Source organism: Equus caballus, chromosome 22 (assembly GCF_041296265.1).
Source record: "Equus caballus isolate H_3958 breed thoroughbred chromosome 22, TB-T2T, whole genome shotgun sequence".
NCBI lineage: Eukaryota > Metazoa > Chordata > Mammalia > Perissodactyla > Equidae > Equus > Equus caballus.
Genome location: NC_091705.1, coordinates 39,194,093 through 39,217,921, shown reverse-complemented (window position 1 = coordinate 39,217,921; position 23,829 = coordinate 39,194,093). Strand labels below are relative to the sequence as shown.

The 23,829-nt window shown below is 58.4% G+C and overlaps 1 long non-coding RNA gene across 1 annotated transcript; it reads right to left on the bottom strand.

Annotated features, from left to right (window-relative positions):
- Nucleotides 1-229: 229 nt before the first annotated feature.
- LOC111770029 (uncharacterized) lies at nucleotides 230-3,510 on the bottom strand. The gene is made up of 3 exons (XR_002802935.2): nucleotides 3,437-3,510; nucleotides 2,181-2,504; nucleotides 230-672 (listed from the first exon to the last, which is right to left on the bottom strand). It is a non-coding gene; the product is annotated as an uncharacterized lncRNA (long non-coding RNA).
- Between the last annotated feature and the right edge of the window lie 20,319 nt (nucleotides 3,511-23,829).

The window sequence follows — 23,829 nt, the reverse complement described above, 5'->3', positions numbered from 1 at the left end:
ACAGATGGACACACAGGGACACACAACGTCACACACAGACACACACTCACGCATCCCCTCCGTTCAGCCAGCCCATGCTCCCACCAGCACCGTGGGGTCTCTGTCCCCCATTTCTCCCCCAGGAGTCCTGATGCCCCACAAGGCCCTCCTGGGTCGGGGCCCAGCCCGCCGTCTGCTCACGCACCTCCTTGCTTGCCCTCCGCCCCTCCAGCAGGCGACACTACAATTTATCAGTTAAACTTTTTTTCCACACCTAACAGTAGGATACACTGGACCATAAGACCCTATTTCCACACCTGACAACCAGCCCAGGTGGGACGCGCTGAGAGGGCAGGGCCAGAGCCAGCCACGCAGGACAAAGCCAGCTCTGCGCATCCTGCCCTCTGCTTCCCCGTGCCTCGGTTTCCCCATCTGTGAAATGGGGACCGTAGCAGCTGTTCTGAGGACGAACAAGTTAATCCCACTAACGGCTCAGCAAAGGGCGGCCCTCAGCATTAGTGCTGGCCTGCAGCCATGTCCTCCCCGAGAGCAGCCAGGGTTCCTGGCTTGGTCACCCGGGCCGCGGGCTCGCTGACTGGGACCCTCTGTCCGGCTTTCGCTGTTGGACATCTGCGCTCCCCGTGGGCAGAGACCGTGTCTGTCTCGCTCCTCACTGCTCCAGCTCAGTAAGTGCTGGGGAATGAATGAATACACGAATGAAGGAACGAGGGAATGAATGAACCCTCCCAGGCTCCCTTGCATCTGGCCCAGGTCCGGAAGGCAGTGGAAGACCATTTGGCCAGATCAGGCCCTAAACAGTGAAGATTCGGACTAGAATATCCATCTCAGGTGGTCGGGTTTGATGCTAAATCTGATGGAAAGGTAAAAAATATTCTCGGAAATCCTTAAATGGTTCAAAATGCAGACTTGTCCTCCCACCCCATCTTTCCTACTGTCCTCTCACTTATCTGCTCCAGCCACACTGGCCTCCTGGCTATTCCTTGAACACACCAGGCATATTCCTGCCTCAGGACCTTTGCACTGCTGTTCCCTTTGCCTGAAATGCTCTTCCAGACACTCAGATAACTGCATGGCTCCCTCCCTCACCTCCTTCAGGTCTCTGCTCAATGTCACCTTCTCAGTGAAGCCATTCCTGACCCCACTCCCTCCCCGTTCAGCTCCCTCCGTGATCTGCCCTGCAGCTCAGCTCTCCATGCTCTCTCGCCACTGCAGAGTTTTGTTTGTTGCTACTCTCCCTGTGAACTCCCAGGGCCGGGACCTTGCTTTATTCAAAGGTGCAGCTCCAGCACCTAGAACACTGCCTGGCACATAGTAGGTACTTAATAAATATCTGTTAAATGAATAAATAAATAGGGCTGGCCTGGTGGCATAGCAGTTAAGTTCGTGCACTCCACTTTGGTGGCCCAGGGTTCACAGGTTCAGATCCCAGGCACAGACCTAGCACCACCCATCAAGCCATGCTGTGGCAGCATCCCACATAAAACAGAGGAAGATTGGCACAGGTGTTAGCTCAGGGCCAATCTTCCTCATCAAAAAAAAAAAAAGAGAAGAATAAATAAACACAAATAGAAAGGAATGGAAGGCCCTAGAAGAGATGGGAACACACACAAGGACAGAATCAGGAAGATGGAATGGACAGGATGCACTATGACAGCCCAGTGCAACCCAGCAAAGCCAGGCTGACCCTCAAGGCCCCAACGGAACTGTGGGAGCAGCGAGAACTCCCTCCTAAAACTCGGACCCCGTCCCAGCAGCGCCTTCGGGACATCTGGCCGGGGCCTTCCCAGGCCGCCTCCCTCCGCCAGCTGGTCGGAGGGCTCTTCCGCCTGCTGGGCCCCTGTTCCTGTGCAGCCGCCGGGTCAGGGGTGGTTTCTGGTCTGGGCACCGGGGCCTGGCTCCTGTCTGGGGTGATTCCTGCTGAGTCACTGGCCACGGCTCTGGACAGGATCCCAGGGGCCCGATGCTGCTGGGGTGGGAGACCACGGCCAGAGGGATGAGACACTCGGTCTGCGTGGGGGTGGGGGCCGGGCTGCCCACAGGCTGCTGCTCCCCCCACTGGTGGCTGCTGCTTCACGTTCCCCCTCAGCCCCAGCCGGCCCGCCCCGGCCACGTGGCTCTGAAAAGGCCCGGCTGCCCCCCACCCCCCAGCCCCTCCCGGACTGACCATGGCCCCGGCTCACCTGCTGGTTCGAACGGGCAGGAGGGAAGACTAGGGTCCCCCCAGGCAGCCGGCGTGGGGGAGGCTCAGTGGCGCGAAGCTGCCCCCTGCCCGGTACAGATTTGGGCCTGACCTTGGAAGCACCAGCGCACTTGTCGGGGGGCGGGGGGGCGTGTCCTGGTCCAGGGCTCGGCCTCTGGTCAGGCAGGGGGAGGCGGGGATGCTGCCGTCTGCCGGGAGGGTCAGGAGGTCCTGGTTCCAATGTGAATGCTATCCTGGCGCCCGCCTCTCCCCAGCCCTCGCCCCGATCCATCGCGACACGGTCCGTTCTCCCCCTGAAGTCTACCTGGAAGCGGACTACGTCTCACCACCTCTGTTGTCCCTCTGCTCAGGACCCGTCAGGTGCTCCCACCTCACTCAGGACAAAAGCCAAATTCTCACCATGGTCTGCTTGGTCTGCCACCCCGCTCCCTCGCTGACCTCATCCCACTTCACACACTCTGCTCCAGCCACACTGGCCTCCTTGCTGCTCCTTCATTATGCCAGCCATATTCCTGCCTCAGGGCCTTTGCACCTGCTCTTCCCTCTGCCTGAACCTCTTTCCCCAGATGCTCACATGGCCCCCTCCCCTACTCCCTTCAAATCTTTCCCTGGCGTCACTTCCTGAGAGGCACCTTCCCCCCTGCAACATGCAGACTCCTCCCCACCGGCATCCTGATTCCCCCACCCGGGCTTGACTCTCCCCCGACCCTCCTCAGCACATTGTACTGTATAGTCACTGGTGCCTGTCTGTCTGTCTGTCTCCCTTGGGAGAATGGCAGCTCCAAGAGGGCAGGGAGGTGCTCTGCTCTGTTCACTGTTCTATCCCACATGCCCAGAGTCAGGCCTGGCCCACAGGAGGCAGTCAGCATATTCTGGGCAGATAAAGGAATGAGTGGACAAGCTCGAGGGATTGGGGGGTGGGTGGGAAGAGCACACTTTAAAGCTCAGGTGGTCAGGGAGAGCCTCTCCGAGGAGGCAACATGCAAGCTGAAGCCTGAGACTGAGAAAGAGCCAGTCCCTTCAAGTGTTTGAGGCAGAGGAAATAGCCCGTGCAAAGGCCCTGAGGCTGGAATCTGATCAACACACTCAAGAAACAAAAGAAGTCAGGAAGCTGAGTGTAGTGTGTGCGTATGTGGGGGCGGGAGGGAAGGGACCGAGAAATTTGGTGGCTTGAGTTTGCTGCCTGTAACCCAGCAGGGGCAAGGAGCCCCTGACCCCCCAGGATTCCCTTCATACCTGACCTGCTCCTGGCAGACGGTTTTCTGTCTGTCCCTCTGGGATCTCAGCTCTCTGCCCACTCCCCCAGCCCAGCCTCCCTCCCCTCCCCCGCCTCCACCCACCTCTCGCCTTTCCCGCCTGGCGCTGGCACAACGGGAAACTGTGACTCAGGAGTCTGGCTGCCGAGGGCCTCCCTCCCCCCACGTCCGTCCGGGCGGCCAGCCGGGAGCCAGCTTTGGCCGACTGTGGGCCCTCCTACCTGCCGTCCAACTCAGGCCTGGCCAGGGTGTCCTCCCCTCCCTGGGCAGGGCCAACCCTCCACGTGGATTCTTACTGGCAGCAGCCGCGGGAAAAAGAGCAGCGGCCCCACAGCGTAACCCTCCCAACCGCCTGCAGGGGTTGTCCCCACTTTCCAGGGCAGGAAACTGAGGTTCAGAGAGGCTGTTACACTTGCCCAGGTCATGCAGCAGAACTGGCACCCTGGGGATGCAGTGCTGGCAGTGGGGGTGCCCTGTGGGCGAGTCTAGAGCAGCAGGCTGGGTGGAGCTGAGCCTTCGCCAGTGTAGACAGACCACACACTTCCCCAGGCACCTCCCAGGTGGGGGACCCTGGATCCGGCCTTGGATCCTGGAGCTGGGGTCTCCCTTCTCTCACTAACTCCCCAACCCACAGGCCCTCACGGAGGAACAACATGACCAAGAGTCTGGGAAGGAAAATACCCAGCAAATGGGACACAGGGCGCTTCCTGGGGTGCCCCCCTCCCCATTTCCTCCGTGAGCAACCTCCTGCCCATCAGCCAGTGACCTCAGCCGGACACAGTCACTTAATTTTGCAGGACACGAAAGGACATTTTCCCGGCGTTCCCTGAGGGAGGCTCCTGGTGGTTCAGAGTACGGGCTCCGTCCAGATCCTGGCCATCTGGGTGCAAACCCCAGCTCAGCCACCGCGTAGCTGTTCAATCCTGGGCAAGTGTCTTCACCTCTCTGGGCCTCAGTTTCCCTCTCTGTGCAGTGGGGCTCGTAAGCCCTTCCGGGGATGTCTTGCCTGTTGAATGAGTCAGTTCGCACAGCAAGCACTCAGGAATGTTCCAGCGGCTTTCCACGTGGGAAGCCCGAGTCTGTGCCGAGCTGAGCAGTGGGGCTTGGGGGCCACCATGCCAGAGCCCGCGCTGAGCGCTCGAGGCTCCTCCGTGGCCCGTTCCCCTGCTAGAAGTTACGTGACCAGGGAGGTTTCGTTCTCCGCAGGCCGCCCACAGCCGCAGCTGTCATTTCTGGCTCCGAATGCAGTGTGGTTCTGGGGAACCCGTGGACCCAGCCCGCTTTCTCTCTGAGGAGGCGGTGTCCAGGCACTTCTGGAAAACTGCACTGTCTCCCACCCGAGATGTTCAGTGCCAGCGTGGACACGGGACTCCGAGGTAGACGCCGCCTCCACACCGGGGCTGCCCAGCCCTCCCAGCCCTGGGGTCTGGAGAGGAGATCTGGGGAGGAGACCCCCCAGCTTAACCTGAACCAAGAGCGTGGGACCTCAGGGCTGGAGAAATGTCTCCCCCTTGTTGGGAAAGTCATGGTAACAGCATTCATAAGATAGCGGCGGGGCGGGCCTCCCATCTCACCCTATAACCACCGTTTGAGGGGGTGTCTCTCCTTAGCACCATGTAATGGGGAACGGGGGCCCAGAGAGGTGAACCAGCTCGCCCAAAGTCACACAGCCAGGAAGGAGCAAGGGCGACTGGAGCCTGACAGAGCAGCGCCGGCCTTCACCTCTTTCCTCAGCTCCCGCTGCACCTGGACCAAAAACAGCCCTGGCCTCCTCTCCCGTTTCAGCTTGGGTTCAAGGCGGTTTGGAACCCAATGGACCCGACACCATTGCTTCTGACCAGTGTGACCTTGGCTCACAGATTCCACTCCCTGAGCCTCAGTTTCCTCATCTGCAGAAAGGGGGCGATGCAGATCCCTCATTTGCCAGGTGTGAGAAGTCCCCCAGGTCAGGGACACGGGGAAGCGCTTGGAAGGCAGGTCCTTGTCACCACACGAGCCGGCACGTCCCCCAGGTGAAGGTCCAGAACTGAAAACAGATGTTCCAACGACAACCCGAGCTCAAACGTCCACAGCAACACCGCTCACGACAGCCAAAAAGCAGACACCGACGCCCATCAGGGCTGCAGGGACCGACATGTGGCACATCCGTACGACATCCGTAAAAGGAAGGAGGTTATGCCACACGTGGCCGCGTGGCCATCCGAGCGAAGGCAGCCGGAGGCCGCGTCTGACTCCGCTCCTGGGAAGGGCGCGGACAGGAGGCCGTGGGCTCCAGAGGCCAGAGGGGGCGGACGGCAGGACGGTTCAATGGCACAGAGCTTCCTCCTGGAGTGACGGGAACGGCCTGGACCTCGGTGGTGGTGAAGGTCGCACGGCACGGCGAATGCACCGAACGCCGCCGGACGGCCCCCTCCGAGACGGTGAATTTACGTGTGATTTACCACGATAAAAGCAGCCGTGCGCAGGGGCCCGGTGGCCCGCGAGGACCCGGAGAGCCAGCGTCACTGTGACCGTCGTGCGTGGAGCAGGGGGAGAGGCGGAGCCCAGAGCCGCCTGCGAGGCTGAAATGGAGTCAGAACTCCAGGCCACGGTCCGCGGACCCATTTCCCCGCCTCCCACCCACGGCGTCCAGGCTCGGGGCCTCGTGACCACTCTTTCCATGCCATCTGGCAGCCAATAGGTAACTCTAGGTAACTGTGCCCGCTGACATTGTGATTGTGGAGAAAGAAAGACAAGACATCCCCACACACCCAACAAAGAGGGGCTGTGACGCACGCAGTGATGACTGTTATGTGAAAAATAGCACAGAGGCCGAGTGAGGGTCATCATGGAAGGCTCCTTGGAGGAAGCGACTCAGGGAGCAGAAGTCTGAACAAAACAAGGGAGGAGCCAAGAGGATTGCTAACTGTGACCTGCACAGCCTCGTGGGATCCCCCCTCACCCCCGTGGCCCCTCAGGCTCCCCCTTGGTCGCTGCTTTCTAGCAATACCTTCTCTCACAAGCACCCAGGCTGCTTTTGCTCATGTCCCCGGGGCCTTTGCCCTTGCTGTTCACTTTGCCAGGAGCACTTTCCCCTTATCTACCCAGACCAGCTGCTTCTCACCATTTGGGCCTCTTCTCAAATGTCACCTCCTCAGGGATGCCCTCCTGGACTGCCCTGTCTCAAAGGGCCCACCCGCAGTCACGCTCTGTCACCTCCCCCGGCTTTATTTCCATCCTGGTGCCTTTCCCATTCAAAATGATCTTCTTTGTGTGTCTAGCACTGTCTCCCCTGGGAAACCATTAGCTCCACGAGGGCAAGGCTTCTGCCTGCCTCGTTTTCTGGCCTCACCCCCATGCCCCACGCCTAGAGCAGCGCCCGCACCGAGGAGGAGCTCGAGAAATGTCTGTGGGAGCAAAGCACAACGCAATGAAGGAGCGAACGTGCAGTGAGTGAATGAATGGAGGCCTCTCTGTAGACAGGAGGGGCTCAGCCCAGAGAGAGGCCAAGACTTCGCCAGGGCGCACAGGTGGGGAGACGGGTGACTCCAGGGCACTCCTGGTGCAGGCCTCACCCGGGCGCAGGAAGCCCCTGCTTGGTGACAAGGGTGGTGACCTCAGCCCCATCTGGCTCGCTCCCTCTGCACGCCCCCTCAGCCCACATGTTTTGGGGGTTCTGCCCACCCAGCTCTCCAGCCCCGTCCTGGCTGTGACAGCCTCCAGCCCCGGTGACCCACAGGGACTTCCCCCAGCAGGTGAGGACTAGGCCGGGGAAAGTGCCAGGCCGCAGCCAAGCTGGCTCCGTGCTCCCGAAACTGCCATCCAGGAAGTGAGCAGGGGCTGAGGGAGCGACCGCGTCAGTGGGGCTCCGCCAAGGGCCACACCTGGCCCTCGAGGCCCGGCCCCCGTCAGGACAGCAGCCTGAGTGACCCTGGGCAGGTGGATGCACTTCTCTGGGCCTCGGCTGCCTCCTGGGTAAACGTGGGTGAGAATTCTCGCTCACAGGGCTGCGTGAGGAAGAAACGGGGCAGTGGGAGCAAAACGCCTCCCTGGGGCCTGCCAGAGGGTCCCACAGACACACTTACATGGATACGTAGTACACGGGACCTACTTACACTCAAAATTCGTATGTTGTTTATCTGAAATTCAAATTTCACTGAGTAGCCTGAGTTTTTGTTGTTGACCGTGTTTTTGTTTTTGCTAAATCTGGCAATCTTAGCCTGGCATCAAATGCGTCCAGTAATGTTTGTTGAATGAATGCTGGAGCTAACACATAACAGCTGAAGGAATGAACCAATGAACACGTGACGTCTACTTCTTCCCTTGCTACAGGCCTTATTACTATGGTTGTCATTGTTTTCTCACTTGTGGTTCAGAAGTTCCTGCCTCTGAGAACCTTCCTGCTCTGCCTCAGGCTCAGGCCACCGGGGGAAGCTGGGACTTGCAGGGGGAAGTGACTCAGCCAAGGCCCTCCGGCCTGTTGCCTCCGAGGCCGCCCGTCCACACCCCCGGGCAGCTCCCGCCCCCCGTACGGTAATGCAACCACCTCAGCTTCACAGGACGACCCCTCTGAATCTCAGAGCAGCCTCATCAGGCGGGGACGGCTGCCCTCCCACGGTGCCAAAGGGGAAACTGAGGCTGAGAGAGGTGAGGTGACCCGTCCAAGCCGATAGTGGCACCTCCTGGACGCCACCCCTCATGCTGGGCCCGAGCCTGGGGCCCAAGAGCCACAGCTGGCAGAGCTCTGGGTTCAGCTCTGAGCGGTGCGCCCACGGTCCACGCCCGCCGCCGCCGCTGGACAGGGGCCCGGCAAGGAGTTACTCAGCCCGGCTTAGCCTCCCGGAGAACTCCCTCCCCGGGCAGGCTTCCCGCAAGTCCCGGGCTCCACAGCCGGGAACCGCCTCCCCTGAGGCCCGTTCACTCCTGGCAGCGCCAGCAGATGTGGAAGCCCAGGCTCAGCTCTGAGCTGGCAGACAGTGGGCGGTGGGCGGGGCTCCTGCCAGACACACTGCCAACGCAGCCAGCTCCGCATGTCGTGCAGTCATTCAACAAACATCTCTGGGGGGGTGTGTTCTGGGCCAGCCCCTGGGCCCCTCTCTGGTGTTGGCTGTGGGGCAAAGTGGATCAGAGGATGAAGGTTTGCAAAGCCGGACGCCCAGCAAGCACTCCTGTCTCTCTCCGCCTCCCCTGAGCACCTCCGTGTGCCTGGCACCAGGCACAGCCCTGTTTGGCCTGTGAGGGAGACAGGGTCCCAGCAGAAAGCCAGGGTGTGGGAGAGCCTGGAAGGCGATCAAACCGTGGACCGGGCACTGCGGTGCTGGGTGTGTCCCGCGTCACCTCATGTAACGATTGTGACGCCGCTAAGTGGCAGGACTGTTACCATCCCTGCTGGCAACGCGGAGAGAGGCCCCAGGCTCTGCCCCGAGGATCAACACCGGCTTTACCGTCCCCCCATTTAGGGAGAACGAGCAGTTACAGAGCACCCATTAACTGAGTCCACTCCCTTCCATGGGCGATCGCTCCCTTTATTCATTCAACGTATATTTATTGAGACCTGCCATGTACCAGGCACTGGGGGCACAGCAGTGAATAAAACAAGCAAAGCTAAAACTTTCAATAGTACTAGGAAGGGCAGAGGGTTGGCGGCCAGTTGCCTGGCTTCAAGTCTCAGCTCTGTCACCTACCAGCTGTGTGACCTTGGGCAGATAACTTAACCACTCTGAGCCTCAGTTTTATTTTCTGAAAAACTAACAATCATAGCAGTACCCATCTAATGGCTTGTGAGGATGTCACACATTTCTCCATGTAAAGTGCTGAGCACAGAGCCTGGTATACACTAACAGCTCAACACATACTGAGTCTTTTTCTTTTTAATCTCCTTTTCTCAGATGAGTAAACCAAGCCTCAGAGAAGTGATGGCACCTGCCCAGCTTGAAAAACTAGTTGAGGTGGAACCAAATACCCCCTCCTCCAGAGCCCCATTCACAGTCCCTTCCAGGCAGAGGGGTCCAGCACCCCAGCCCCCACCTCCCTCCCGACAAAAGGCACAGCTTATCACCTTGGTCTTCAAGGCCCTAAAAGGACATCCTCACGCAGCATCCCACGGGTCACCTGCCTCGGAATCTCCACCGGCCCCGCCCCCGATGTGCAAACATGTCCGTCCTGGGGTCTCATTCTAGTAAGTGTCACTGTGGTCGCTGCAGTGGGGCCCTAATGCAGCCGACTAGGCCTGGAGCGGGGCGGAGATGGGGGCCATCCAGGCGGAGGTGAGAGCAGAAGCCACGTGTGAGGGGGCTGGAGTAAGGGATGCTTTATTTCAGATTGGGGGGCAGAGGAAGGGAGAGAGAGAGAAAGAAAGAAGAAAGAGAAAGGAAGAAAGGAAGAAGGAAAGAAGGAACGAGTCCTCCTCTGGCCCGAGCGTGCCCAAACTGAGCTTGGGGCCAGACCACAGGGCTCTCATTTGTCCCCTGACTTTTCTGCCAGAGGCAGGAAACACTCTCCCTCGGGGAGGTTAGAAATAGCTGAGCTCAGAGTCGAGGCTGCGTGCGAGGATTCCAGGCGAGGCGGGGACTGACACCAGAGGGCTCGGTGGAGCCCCGAGGTTCAGGCCACCTCTGGCGCCAGCCGGCCTGGGTTCAAATCCGCGCTCCGCCCCTTCCCGGCTGTGAGCCCTGGAGTTGGCCTGCGCTGCTCACCCACAAAGCAGTACCAGGCCTGGCTGCATCCAGCCGCTCAGACCTCAGCATCAGGACGTGCCTTCTCTCATGTCTGCTGCCGCCCCTCCCTGAGCAAGACGAAGCCCTCGCAGGCTGCCGCCAATCGGCCGCCTCCGCTCCCTGGGCTCCAGCTCGCCTCGCAGGCCCCCGCTCGTCGGCTGAGGATGCCGGGCTGTGACTGGCCAGTGCTGGTCACATGCCCCACCCCAGGGGTGGAGCTGGCCCCGCCCCAAACCCCTGGACAGAGGCTCAGAGGCGGGAGTGGGTGCTGGTGGGGAACCAGCCCCAGATGTCCCTCCAGGCGCCCCTGAGGGACGAGAATCCCAGGGAAGGAGGGTTTAACACACATCTAGCATGCGCCACTTTATTGCACGATTCTGTTCAGCCTTCTGACGACCCCCTTTGGGAAACATCCCTTTGGGGAGGCCTAGAAGGAGTTGAGCAGACTGGGCCAAGGCCACCCAGGGCTGGCCCCAGCTCCAGGGCCCCCCGTCTCCCCTCTCAGCCTCCAGGAGAGGAACAGCAACCGGACAATTTCCAGGACACGCAGCGAGAAGAACAGCCCATCCATTTCCTCCTCCCAGAGCTGGCTCCACAGCCCTGCCCACACCTCCTCGGGGGAGAGGTGGTCACCTGAGGCTCCGAGAGGTCCTGGCACTTGCCCAGGGTCACACAGCAGGGAGTGGGGAGCCAGGGTCTGGACTGGCGCTGCCTGAGTCCGCTCAGGGCATGGAGGAAGGCTGGCTCCCACTGATGGGGCTGGGCAAGGGTGGAGGGTGCCGGGCCCCCCAAAAGGGGGTCAGGAGAGTGGGCTCTAGGGACGGGAAGCTGGGGTTTGACCCCAGCTCTGCCCCTTATATCCTGTGTGACCCCAGGGGTTGAGTGCCTTGGCTCTCTGGGTCCCACCTGCAAAATGGCCCTAAGCCCGGGAGCCAGGCCCGGGGAGGGCGCGTGGGGGTGTCGAGAATCTCCTGGGAGCTGCCGCTCAAAACAGCGCTTCCTGAAAAGCTATGCTGCGCACTCCAGGCCCAGCCTGGGCTGTGCAGGTGGGACGGCTGCTGTGTGGGGACTTCACCCGGATTAACTCACTCCATCTCCTCTCTGCCCAGAGTGACGGAGGGGCTGTGATTATGACTACCTCCATCTCTCAGAAGAGCAACTGAGGCACAGAGAGACGTGACTTACCCGAGGTCACACAGCTAGGAAGGGACAGAGTGGGGATTCAAACACAGGCCAGTGTGGTTCCAGAGCCCACCTCTTAACTCTTATCCAGGGCCCTGCACGCAACCAAGCCTGGCTGCGTTACTGTCATTGTCACATTGTTGGTACCTGCCCAGCTTTCTGGAGTGAGGGTCCTACTCTGATTGGGAAACAAAGTAGGGCCAAAGGTCCTAGTATCCCATCCCCAGCAGCCCCCCTGCTGTGACCCTGCTGGGGAAACAGGCACAGAGTGGGTGAGTGCAGGGCCCAAGCTTGCACAGCCCTGGGGTGAGCTGTGGCTTCTCAGGGCAGTATTCCCGTCCGCCCAGCCGGCATCTCCTGGACACCCCCCCAACAGACACACACACACACACACACACACACACACACACACACACACACACACACATGCGCGCACGCGCGCTCTCTCTCTCTCTCTCTCTCTCTCTCTCTCTCTCTCTGTCTCTCTCCCCTGTGGGGCAGGGGCCGCCTCCCCCACCTCCCCCGGCTCCACGCTGGCTGCAGGACATTTGTTACTGTGTCAGTTCCAGCTCCTGCCTTGATGGGGGGCCGGCAGGCAGGGGGCTTCCTGGCGGCTCTGGGAGGGAGGAATGCGCCCCCGCCCCCAGCCCCATATGGCCTCCATCCCGGCCCATCTGCTTCCCATTGCCTGACGCAGCCACCGCGGGGCCGACGGGGCCCGCCCGCAGGGGTGTGAAGTTTATGTGGCCGGGCCTGGAGCCGGTGGTGACAGGGCCACACACGCTCACACAGACACAGACCGGACACCCCCCACCAGCCCTGATGTGTGTGTACACCCAGTCCACCCTTCTATCTACCCCCAAATACATCCACATCCTCACACACACCGAATAACACCAGAGACCCTACCCCGAACATGGACACAGTCCAGAGCGCCCCAACCCTCACACACACACGCACCGGAGCCCCTCCAAAGCCTCCCAAAAGCCCAGGAATCCACTCCCAGAATGGACGCCACAAATAAACCCACTCACAAATACCCACGCACGATCACAGCAGACACCCCCACCCACTGATGTGCACACACCCTCCCAGAACGTGCCCCCACACACATACGCACCCCCACACCCCCACACCCCGACTCAGATGACAAATGCAAAACAGCAACTTACACGCCCAGGTCCCAGAGAGGCCACCAGGCACAGGGCGGCCACCCCCCTCAGAGCCCCACGCCTCCCCTCGCATCTCCCACCCCCCAAGCCTGGGGCCTCTGCCGCCGCCCTGCCCCATCCCCCCTCCATCCTAGCGGCCAAGAGCAGGAGGCGGTCACTGCCCAAGGTTCCCCAGAGCCTGCCAAATTCGGCCCCAGACCGGACTTTCTCCCAGAACACCCGAGGGTGTCCCCCCGACTCACTGTGGCCCCTGGTACCTGGAACCCCCAGAGAGACCTCGTCACCCACTGCCACCTCCAGGGCCCCGCCCCTGGACTGGGGAAGAGGGCACATCCTGGCATTCCCCAGCCTCCCCCTGAAACCTGGCCTGCCTTCCCTCACGGGCGGACGCGGCTTCATCACCCCAAAATCACAGGCACTTCTGCGTCCCTGTACAGTGTCGCAGAAACGGCGTTTATCCCTTACCCAAGTGTTAGGACCCCCCCGGGTCTCGTCGTGGATGCGTTAACAAAGAGCACAGCTGTCACCGTATCCAACATTTGCCTATGAAATATTTTAATAAATCTAGTTCAATATAATTGGGTCTTTAAGATCCTCTACATTTTAATTTATAAATTTAAGTCTAAAAGGGGTCCTAAATCTAAAATGTGAAACGTAAAAGGAGTCCTGGGCACAAGAGCAGACGGGAGCCCCTGAGCTAGGGCAGGTCCTGAGTCATTTCGCACGTCTACTGTTTCTGCACCTTCTCATGCCACGGAGGGCCACGGAGAGGCTGGGCGGCTGGCCCAGGGTCACACAGCTCCGAACGGCTGAGCCGAGATTTGAACCCAGGCTGCCTCAGCCTTCGGCTGTATGCTGTCCTGTCTGTGGAAACCTAGGGCCCATGCTGTGCCCCCAGGAAGACGATCCCAGGTTCCGGGAGGCCCCGCCATACACACACCATCCAGCCTGGGGGCCCTGGGAACCTTCCGGCCAGCCCAGGGCGGATCCAGCCGGCTGCCCCAGCCAGAAGGGAGCCGAGCTGAGTTTACAACGTGTGAGATTTCTCACGGAGGCAACCACAGGCCGAGAAGGCCTGGCTCCCAGGCCGCCTGCCCTGCTGGGGCTGCTGTGGCACCTTCCCTCTGCGGGGCCCCAGGAGGGGGGAACGGCTGGTGGGACCTGGGCCCTGTGTCCCGTTCCTCTATCCACCTGACCCTCTGTCAGCCTGTCTGTAGCTCAGGGAACCTGTGCCCTACAAGCCAGAAACAGGGTCACCAGAAAAACAGGGGAGGCTGACTTTGTCCTCCACTGCCTGGCTCCGTCCATTCATTCATGCATTCCTCAGTCGTTTATTGAGCACCTATTGTGTGCCAGACTGGGAGCAGAGGCCACAGCTGTGAGCAAAGGCCCCTCCTCATCGAGCACAGAGGCAGGTGGAGGACGCAGATGAGACACACTGGAACCAAAAGGTACCTGATATGATGAAGAGAAAGAAATGAGGGCTGAGGCCCAAGAGAAAGGCCAGGTGGGCATGGGTTTAGATAGCAGTCTGGGAAGACCTCTCGAAGGAGGTGCCCTTGAGCAGAGGCCGCAGAAAGTGCTGGAAAGAGCTGTGGTGGTACCGGGTAAGGAACAGTGTTCCCAGTGGTGGGTGAAGCAGTGCAAAGACCGTGGGCGGGCTGCCTTGAGCTCGACTTTCCTTGAGCCTGAGTCCTCCCATAAATACCTGCTTCCCCCTTTCAGGGGGCTCCCCCCACACCCCCACTGCAGTGGAAGCCCAGGAGTCTAGCAGCTGGGGGTCTTGCTCCCCGCTTTCTGCAGAGCACTTGGCACAGTGCCTGGCCCACTTGGCAGATGACAAAACTGAGGTTCAGAGGACACCTTGGCTGCCTCAAGCCTCACCACGGCAGCGAGGGACCCGCGCTCAGCTCTGCCCCCCTCCAGCCCCTGGGCCCACAGCCTTGACCTGATGGTCTCCAGGGACGGCTCGGATTTCAAGCCTGGCTCAGGTCTCACCACAGGCCGTGGGGAGCAGCCCCGAAATCCGAATGCACTGCCGCCTCCGGGATCTCTCAGCCTCAACTTGTGGCTGATGAAATCATGCTAAAAGCATCCATAAATGACTAGCTTTGTAGGCTTCCCATGTGCTGGGCACCACTGCACATACGAACTCACTTAATCCTCCCGCCCCGCCGCACCCCCCCCACCCCAGGGCAGGGGCCATTGTATGGAGGAGGAAGTCGAGGCACGGAGAAGCAGGGTTCCTGGAGGGAGGGACAATGGGGGAGTAAGGAGCAGAGCTGGGCAGCACGGCCTTCCTGCTCCTCCACCTGCCCAGGTCCCGTGGTCCTGGCCCCGGGGGACGCACGGTCCAGGGTCCGGGGATGCGGGGTCCAGGGCCCGGGGGATGCGCGGTCCAGGGTCCGGCGGTGCGTGGTCCAGGGCCCGGGGATGCGCGGGGGTGGCGGCGGCCTGCGGAGCACGGCTCACGTTTCCGGCCCGGCCGGCGGCCCCTCCGCCCTCGCCGCCGCCGCTGCTGGCGGCCCCCTCATTAAGGCGCCTTGCCTTCCACCTCCGAATTTTCCACGCAGGGTTAGCCTGGCGACGCGCTGTCTGCGGGCCCCATAAAGGCCGCCGTGTGCCGCATTCGTCTCGCTGGGGGCCGGCGGGAGGGGCCGGCGGCTGGAGGGGCGCCCGGCGGCTGCGAGGGCGGGGGCTGCGCCCGCCAGGCCCCGCCGGCTCCTGGCAGAAAGGGCCCCTTCCCGGGACGCGGCCTCGAGGACTCCACATGCATAAACATCCATTTTAGAAAACAAGGCAGAAAAGCCAGCCGGCATTTATTGAGCCCAGTAAAAGTGCCAAGAGAGCTCCAGACCAGCGCGTCCCTGCGACCCCCCCGCAGACTCAAGGTGGGAAAGGCTTCGCTGAGCCCGGTTTTGCAGGAGAGAAGCGTTGGGGGGGGGGGGGGGGGCGTTTGCAGTGAATTGTCCACGGTCACACGGGGCGGGGGTGGGGGTGGGGGGCATTGTCATGAGTCTGCCCGGCTCTCTGTAGAGCACCTACCGTGTGCCAGGCGGGGTTCAAGAGACGGAGCAAAACTCCTTCCCCTCCCAGGCTGACATTCCAGTGGGGGAGCCAGACTTGGGCCAATAAACACCTCAAATAAGTGTCAGATGGTGGTGAGTGCTGTGGGGGAATAAAGCAGGGGAGGGAATTGGAGGTGAAGGGGGTGGGGAGGGCATGAGATGGTTCATAGGATGCTCAGGGAAGGTCTCTGAAGGTTGGAGTCCTGTGGACCTCTAAAGGAAGGGTGTTCCAGGCAGAAGAAAGAGCATGTACAAAGGCCCTGAGGCAGGAGCATGCTTAGCTAGCATTTCTTAATCATCTACTGTAGATGCCTCTCATGCATTATTCCTTTCCCTTCCTCGCAACCACTCTGCCAGTCCAGGAATCTGTAGAATTCCCCTTTTCCAGCTGAGGAAATTGAGGCTCAGAGAGGTTAAGAGCCTTACCCAGGGTCTCTCAGCAGGTCGGTAGCCAGGCTGGGATTTGAACCAGGGTCTTGTGCACTCATAATGACGTAGTATGATGATGTGACATGGGCAAGGCCAGGTCTGAGTCCCCATCTTTTAGCACATGGGTGAGGCCAGGGCAGCAGGGAGGGACAAGAGGGAGGGAGAATTTCAGATCAGTGCCCACCCTGCACTCCTGAGTGGTGGGAGTCCTCCCGGGGGCTCGTCTCTGTGTAAAGCAATCAACATAATACCGAAGCGTCTTGCAGCCTTTACTCTGTGCTGAGCACTGTAGGTGCAGTCACCTAGTCAACCCTCACGTTGAGCACCGGACGACGGGGAAACTGGGAGACAGACGCAAGTCCCTCGCCCAGGGTCATGCAGCCAGGGAGTGGCAGAGCTGGGGTATGAGCCCCAACATTTGCACTCTAACCACACGGAGACAGCCACGGCGATGGACATGACAGCAATAAAACCGCCAGCCCGCGTTTCTAGCAGGTTACACGTGAAAACCGCTAGGTCAGTGAGAAAGCAGAGGCCGTGTGAGGAGCGGGAAGGGCAGAGGGAGACTCCGCGCGCGCCTTGAGGAGACGGGCTCCCTCTTCTACAGCCCCAGCTGCAGCCTCCTGAGCTGGTTCAGGTGGAGTCTGTAGCCGGAAATTGAGGCTCGGTTAGCTCAGTGGAGGAGTGGGCAAAGGGTGCGATCGGAAAAGAAGCCCCACAGACTAGGGAGAAACTGCGAAACACGTCTGAGAAAGAAGCTGGCTCCAGAGGACAAAAGGAACCCTCACAACCATAAGAAGAAAAGAAATCCGTTAAAAAACGGACAAAAGACTTGAATACCGTACATCTTCGGTAATTAAGGTTTATGGATTGGAAATAAGTGTATGGAAAGGTGTTCAACATCATCAGTTATTAGGGAAATACCAGCTAAAACCACAATGAGGGCCGGCCCCGTGGCACAGTGGTAAGGTCACGCGCTCTGCTTCAGTGGCCTGGGGTTCACAGGTTCGGATCCCGGGGTGGACCTAGCACCGCTCATCAAGCCACGCTGTGGCGGCAACCCACATAAAATAGAGGAAGATGGGCACGGAAGTTAGCTCAGCGACAATCTGCCTCACACACATGCACAAAAATACCACAATGAGACACCACTGAACACCCAACAGAATGGCTAAAATTTTATCAGCGGGCCATCCCAAGGGTTGATGAGAATGTGCAGGGACCGGGACCCCCGTGCCCTCCTGGTTGAAGGCACAGGGGTGCAGCTGCTATGGAAACGAGCTCGATGATTTCTGCAAATGTTAAGCATGTCCTTATCATACAATCTGGCAATTGCATTCCTAGCTCTTTACCCAAGAGAAATGGGAACACACGCCCACATGGCGACTTGTCCCTGAATGTTTACGGCAGTTTTATTTGTAATGGTCCCAAACTAGAAACAATCCAAATGGCCATGAGAGGTGAGCGGTCTGTCCACACACTGGCACGTCCACACACTGGAGTACCGCTCAGCAGTAAAAAGGAGCAGACCACTGACACGCACTGCAAACGGATGAATCTCAAAGTAACTGTGCAGAGTGAAAGAAGCCAGACCAAGAGGGAGGAGAGACCATGTGATTCCATTTATAGGATTTCTAGAAAATGCAGACTGATCTATAGTGACAGAGAGCAGGTCATTGGTTGCCTGGGGACGGGGGGAGGGTGAGTGAGGAGGGAAGGAGGGGATTTCAAAGAAGAGGCATACAGAAACTTTGGGGATGTGGATATTTTCACTATCAGAATTGTGTTAGTGTCACAGGTGTATGTATGTGTCAAAACTTATCAAATGTTGACCTTTATATGTGGCAGTTTATTGCATGTCAGTTATATCTGGAGAAAGCTGTTACACACACACACACACACGATACCACTACTCACCTCTTAGGATGGCTAAAATAAAAACTGAGAATGCCAAGTGTTGACAAAGTTGTGGAGTAACTGGAACTTTCTCATACATTTCTGGTGGGAATGCAAAATGGCACCAGTTTGCAATTTTGTATCAAGTGTTACAACCTCAACAATCCAACTCTTAGGTAGTTAGCCACAAGAAATGAAAACTTATGTTCACACAAAAATCTCCATGCAAGGGCCTATAGCAGCTTTATTCGTAATTGCAAAAAAAGTGGAAACAACTCAAGAGTTGTCAGCTGCTGAGTAAATAGACAAACTGTGGAATATGCACACAGTGGAATACTACTCAGCACAGAGAAGGGATAAATTATTGACATGCTCAACTCTGTGAGTGAATCTCACAGACATTGGCTGAGTAAAAGAGGCTGGCTTCTGTCGGACTGGAATGTTCTATTTCTTACGCGACTGCGGGTCCACAGGCAGGTTGATGTTGAAAAAGGGCATTGAGCTGAACCCTTCTGATGTGTGCATCTCTGTACAATTGTTATACTTTCGTTAAAAGTTTTTTAAAAATCCAAAGAGTTCGGGATGAAAAACTGACAAGTCAGGCTGCTGCCCGGCCAGGCCTCCTCTGCAGAGGCCACCATGCACAGACGCTAACACACATCTCTGTTCATGCTTGAGATGCTCTGGAAGGGCCCCTACCTAGAGGAATCCTCTGCCCTTTGGGGCCCTACTTTTAATTTTTCTAAAAAGCCTTTAGTGAGGACAGAAGGTTAGTGAAGGACTGTGCAGCCAGACAGGCCTGGGTTCGAATCCCGCTTAGCCATTGTCGCTTGGGGGCAACCTTGAGCCTCCTCCCTCTGAGACTTGAGTCTCCTCGTCTTTAGAAGGGGATGTGGTAGTAACAGCGTTTGCCTCTCCGAGGGCTGTGGTGATGATGTCCTTCGTTCCTGGGCTCCAGAACCCGTTGCTTCACGTTGGCCCAGATCCTGACCTGGAGAGCCTCTGCCCTCCCACAGGCCCGGTGAAGAAGGAGAGAGTGAGGGACAGAACTCAGCCCTCCCTTCCTCCAAACTCCCCTATGGCTCCCTAGTACCACATTCTCCACCAAGGTTGTCCACAGTCTTCTGTAATTAATTCAACAAATGTATGTTTGTTTGTTTGTTTGAGGAAGATTAGCCCTGAGCTAACTACTGCCAATCCTCTTTTTTGCTGAGGAAGCCTGGCCCTGAGCTAACATCCATGCCCATCTTCCTCTACTTTCTATGTGGGATGCCTACCACAGCATGGCTTGCCAAGCGGTGCCATGTCTGCACCTGGGATCCGAACTGGCGAACCCTGGGCCACCCAAGTGGAAGGTGCGACCTTAACTGCTGCGCCACCAGGCAGGCCCCTCAACAAATGTTTGTTGAGTGTCTGCCATGCGCCAGGCACCGTGCCAGATGCTGGGCCTGCAGCTCCCAGAGCTCCCAGTCGTCAGGCGGGGGACGGGGGTGGGGATGCAGAATCTAGGGGTCTGTCTGTTCCGTTGCTGGTATGAGGTCAGGACTCAGGCCCGGAGTCTGGACTGCACAGGAAGGCGGGGAGGCCTGGTGGAGATGGCCGGTGGGGGGGGGGGGGTCCAGTGAGAAGAGAATTCTAAAGAAATGCGTGTCCCCGTCTTCCTGGCCAGCTCCTCTCCCGAGGGCCCAGTTTTGTCACTTGGCAACACCTCCCACCACCCCTTTCCACGGCTCAAGCCCACAGCCCTGAGCGCCGAGCCCCTCCTCTGCCTCGCCCGCCCCTGCAGCCCCTCCACCCGGCCCAGCCCAGCACAGGACGCTCCCCCCGTTCTTCCTCCGCCCGCGCTCCAGCGGAAGCCACGGCCTGCAGGTGCCTCCTCTCCTGTCTCCCACTTCCTTTCTGTCCCCTCGTCTAGTTCCCTCATGGGCCAGAGGGAAGTCACTCCTCCCCGTGAAATCCCCTGGCAGCTTCCCTTGGCTTAGAGTAAAATCCAAACACCTGGCCCACCGCGCCCTGCAGGCAGGCCCCTGCCCACCCTGCCTACCCCCCTCCCCCGCTACCTCCCACCCTGCCTCCCACCCCACCTCCTACCCCATCTCCCACCTCTCCCACCCCATCTCCTGCCTCTCTTCCCTCCAGCCACACTGACCTCCTTGCCACTTCTTGAACAGGCCAAGCACATTCCCACCTCAGGGCCTTTGCACTTGCCTCCAACTTCCTCCTCCCACTCAAGTTCTCTGTGCCTGGCTGACTCCTACTCCTTCACTATCTCTGGGAAGCCTATCCAAATGCCCCCCCACCCCTGACCAAGCTAGTCCTCTCCTGCTCTCCCTGGCACGCCGCACACTTTCCAGGCCACCTCCCTCGCTCCCTCCCTCCCTGAGAACAGGGACTTGCCTGTCTGTCCGCCGGCTGCATCACCGGTGCCTGGAGCGGGGCCTGGCATACGGCAGGGGCTCAGTGCACGTGTGCCAAATGCAGACAAGCCCAAGCTCCAGCTGCAGGAGCTCACGGCTGGAGCAGACCTGCTCTCTGCCCAGAGAAGAGACCCAGATGGAGAGGGGGGGCTGAGGCCCATGGGGTCCCCTCGGCCTCTCCTGTCCAAGGCAGTGACCCCCAAGCAGAAGCCACTCCGGCCCTGGGGCAGGGCAGACCCTGGTTCAAATCCTGGTGCCTAAACAGAGTTACCCCAGGGCCCCAAAGTTCCACTCCTTTATTTCCCAAGAGAAATAAAAACTTATCAAAAGTTGTTCTTTACATATGGCGTTTATTGTGTGTCAATACATCTTAAGAAAACTGTTACGCACGCTTACCTACTGAAATGGCTAAAACACAAAATGAAAACCCAATCACGGCAAAGTGCTGGCAAGGACGCAGTGTGGCTGGAGCTCTCTCGTCGGCTGCCTGTGGTCCCCACGGAAGCCCGGCGGGAATGTGCGCAGCAGCGCCCTTATCGGCGCCCAGGAGTGGAAACAACCCTCGTGTCCATCAGCTGAGGAATGGCTGGACAACGGTGGGCTGTCGCTCAGCGGAGCATTACTGGGCCGTCAGAAGACTGAGGGCTGCCACGAGCTGCCACATGGATGAAGCGCGAAAACGTGCCACTCAGTGAAAGAAGCCAGTCACAAAACGGCCCATGAGGACCTGTGTGACGCGTTTGCATAACTCCACACTCACATGAAACATCCAGAGCAGGCCGGTCCACGGAGACAGAAAACAGATGCGTGATTGCCAAGGGTGAGGGGAGTGGCTGCTAATGGGTACGGGGTTTCTTTTCCGGTGATGAAATGTTCTGGAATTAGATAGTTGCACAACCTTGTGCAAATACTAAAAACTACTGACTTGCGCCCTTTCAATGGATGAGTTGTATGGTTTGTGAAGTACATCTCAATAAAGCCATTAAAAGAAAATCCTGGTGCCACCAATTACCTCACAGCTGTGTGTCCTTGGGAAAGTCCCCTCTGCTCTCTGATCTCAGTCTCCGCCCCGTCACTCTGTGGGGACCAACTCACAGCCAGGGAACAGCCTGCGTGGTAAATAGTCACGCTCTCCGTGAGTGACAGCCCCACTCCAGCCCGTGGACACAGGGGCCAAGGACAGACTCAGCCCAGGGTGGGCACCGAATGGCACCCAGACATCACCCCTCAGCCCTCGAAAAAGAGACAGGGTGGCCGTGATCGCCAAGTGCGACATCCGTCGCCCCGGGACTTTGGCAAGTCTTGAACGTTGTTCTTCAGTGAGTGTGCGTATGTGTGTGTCTGTGCGTGCGTTTCTGTTTAGAAAGAAAAACACAAGGTCATTATAGAAAATTTGGACACCTACAAAGAAGAGGATGAAAACCCCAGCAACGCTCCCATCTGGACGGAACCACCATGGACCCCGGCACGCATTTCTCCCCCGTGAAGCAAAAATGGATAAAGATGGAGGTAAATTTTTACGCCCCTGGGCCCCTGCTATTTCCTCAGGCTGCTCTGGGCGCTGCTGCCTTCCCCTGCCGGCACACGTCAGTACCTTTGCAAGTCCACAGGCGAGCGTCTAGTTCACCCGTGAAAATAGTTTTGCTGCATTGTAAACCGAGAGATGCTCGCTGGGGAAAGCAATGATAATACAGAAGTGGAAACGGTCAAAATTACACAGAATGAAATGCCCTCGTCCTCACCAGCACCCGTCTACCCCAGAGAAAATCACCGTGAACAGTGGCCGCATGCCTTCCAGATCCTTCCTGTTTCTTTTTTTTTCTTCCTCTCTCTCCCCTCCTTCCTGTCAACAAATATTCACTGAGTACTGACCACTCACTCATTCATTCATGTCATCATTCCAGAAGCTTTTAGAGGGCTTTTCCTGGGCCAGGCCTTTTTCTTTCTCTGTTCAGGTGCTACATACACATGTATTTGGAAGATTGTATCGCCATTATAACAGCTGCAAAGTTCTGGAGAAGGCAAGGAGCCCAGTGCCCGCATGCAGTCCCCTCGTGCTGGGCATGTAGGTTATTCACGGTGCTCTGCGCTTCTGACAAGTGCTGAGCGGAACATGTACCTTTTATTTTATTCTCGGGTCAGAGGTTGAACACGCTTTACTGACGTGCAAAGTAAGGCCCAGAGAGGGCAGGGAGTCATCCTGGGTCGCAGAGCAAGGCGCTGGTGACACTTGCACCACAAGGAAACGACGAAGGTCCTTAGGAAAGCCCCCTGCCAGCCCCAGGTCATTTCCCTGGGGTAAAGATGGGTTTCTTTGGGGGATCCCCACCGCGAGCACCCCCCTGAGTGACACGTGGGGTTCCTTCTTCCTTGTGCTGAGTTTTCAGCTCTCACTAAAGCGTTTCTTTCAGGTCATAGCACCAGCTAAATCGAGCTGGGTTTGCGAGCACCGGCTCCCCTCACCTGAGGCCCTTCCAGCTTGTCCCCACAGAGGGGTGGGGACACAAGACCTCATGGAGACTCTTCCAGCTCCCCTGGGCCCTGGGCACCTGGCTGCTCAAGGCTCCAGGGGACACAGGACGCCAGAGCCTAGGAGTCAGCAGGCCAGCTCAGGCCCCCAGACCAGTCTAGGGCCAGGAGACATAAAGGCATAAAGAGCCAGAGACATTAGGATTATCCTCTGTTTGACGTTCAGAAAGTTCTCTCCTCTTTTGGAGCCTTGATTCCCCTGTCTGTAAAATGGGCATCATAATAGCCACTGTTTGCTGAGGTTTTACTCTGTGCCAGGCCCCAGGCCAAGCCATTTATAAGTATTCACTCATTGAATCCGCACAACAGCTCTGGGAAGGAGGGGCTGTTCTTCAGATGAGGAAATGGACACAGAGAGGTTGAGCAACTCACTCTAGGTCACACAGCAGGTAAGCAATGGAGGAGAGGTGTGAACCCAGGCAGTCTGGCTCCAGAATTCGAGCTCTGAACCACTGTAGGACCAGCTCTTACACGTTTTCTGGGGTTGTTGTGAGGATTATTAAATCAGATGATCTTTATAAAACAGGTAGTGAACCGTCATGAACTGTTTATCGTTACGATTATTAATTGCCTCACTGGTTGCTCTTTGCCTCACTGGGTCTCTATTTCCCCCAGATGCTGAAAACTTCAGGCAAGGCCTTGTCCTGCCTCTCCCTCACTCCACATCCGGGGATCGCCAGACTTCCCAAATCTCTCTCGGCTGCTCCCTCCCTCCGCCTCACCCCTCACCAGGAGGGCAGGGGCCTGGCAGCCGCTCTCTGCTGCCAGCCTTGCTCTCCACATGGCCGCCCACGGGATCTGCTCACAGAGCAAATGCACTCCTGCCCCTCATTGCTCAAGCCCTCTCGCAGCTCCCCAGCGCGCTCAGAAGAAACCCAGACTCTCCCCAGGCCCGCATGGCTCCCTCCTGCTCTCAGCCACCCCGCACCTCCTCACACTGTAGCCTCTGGGATCAGGGGGCACAGGAACTTTTGCGTAAAGCCCC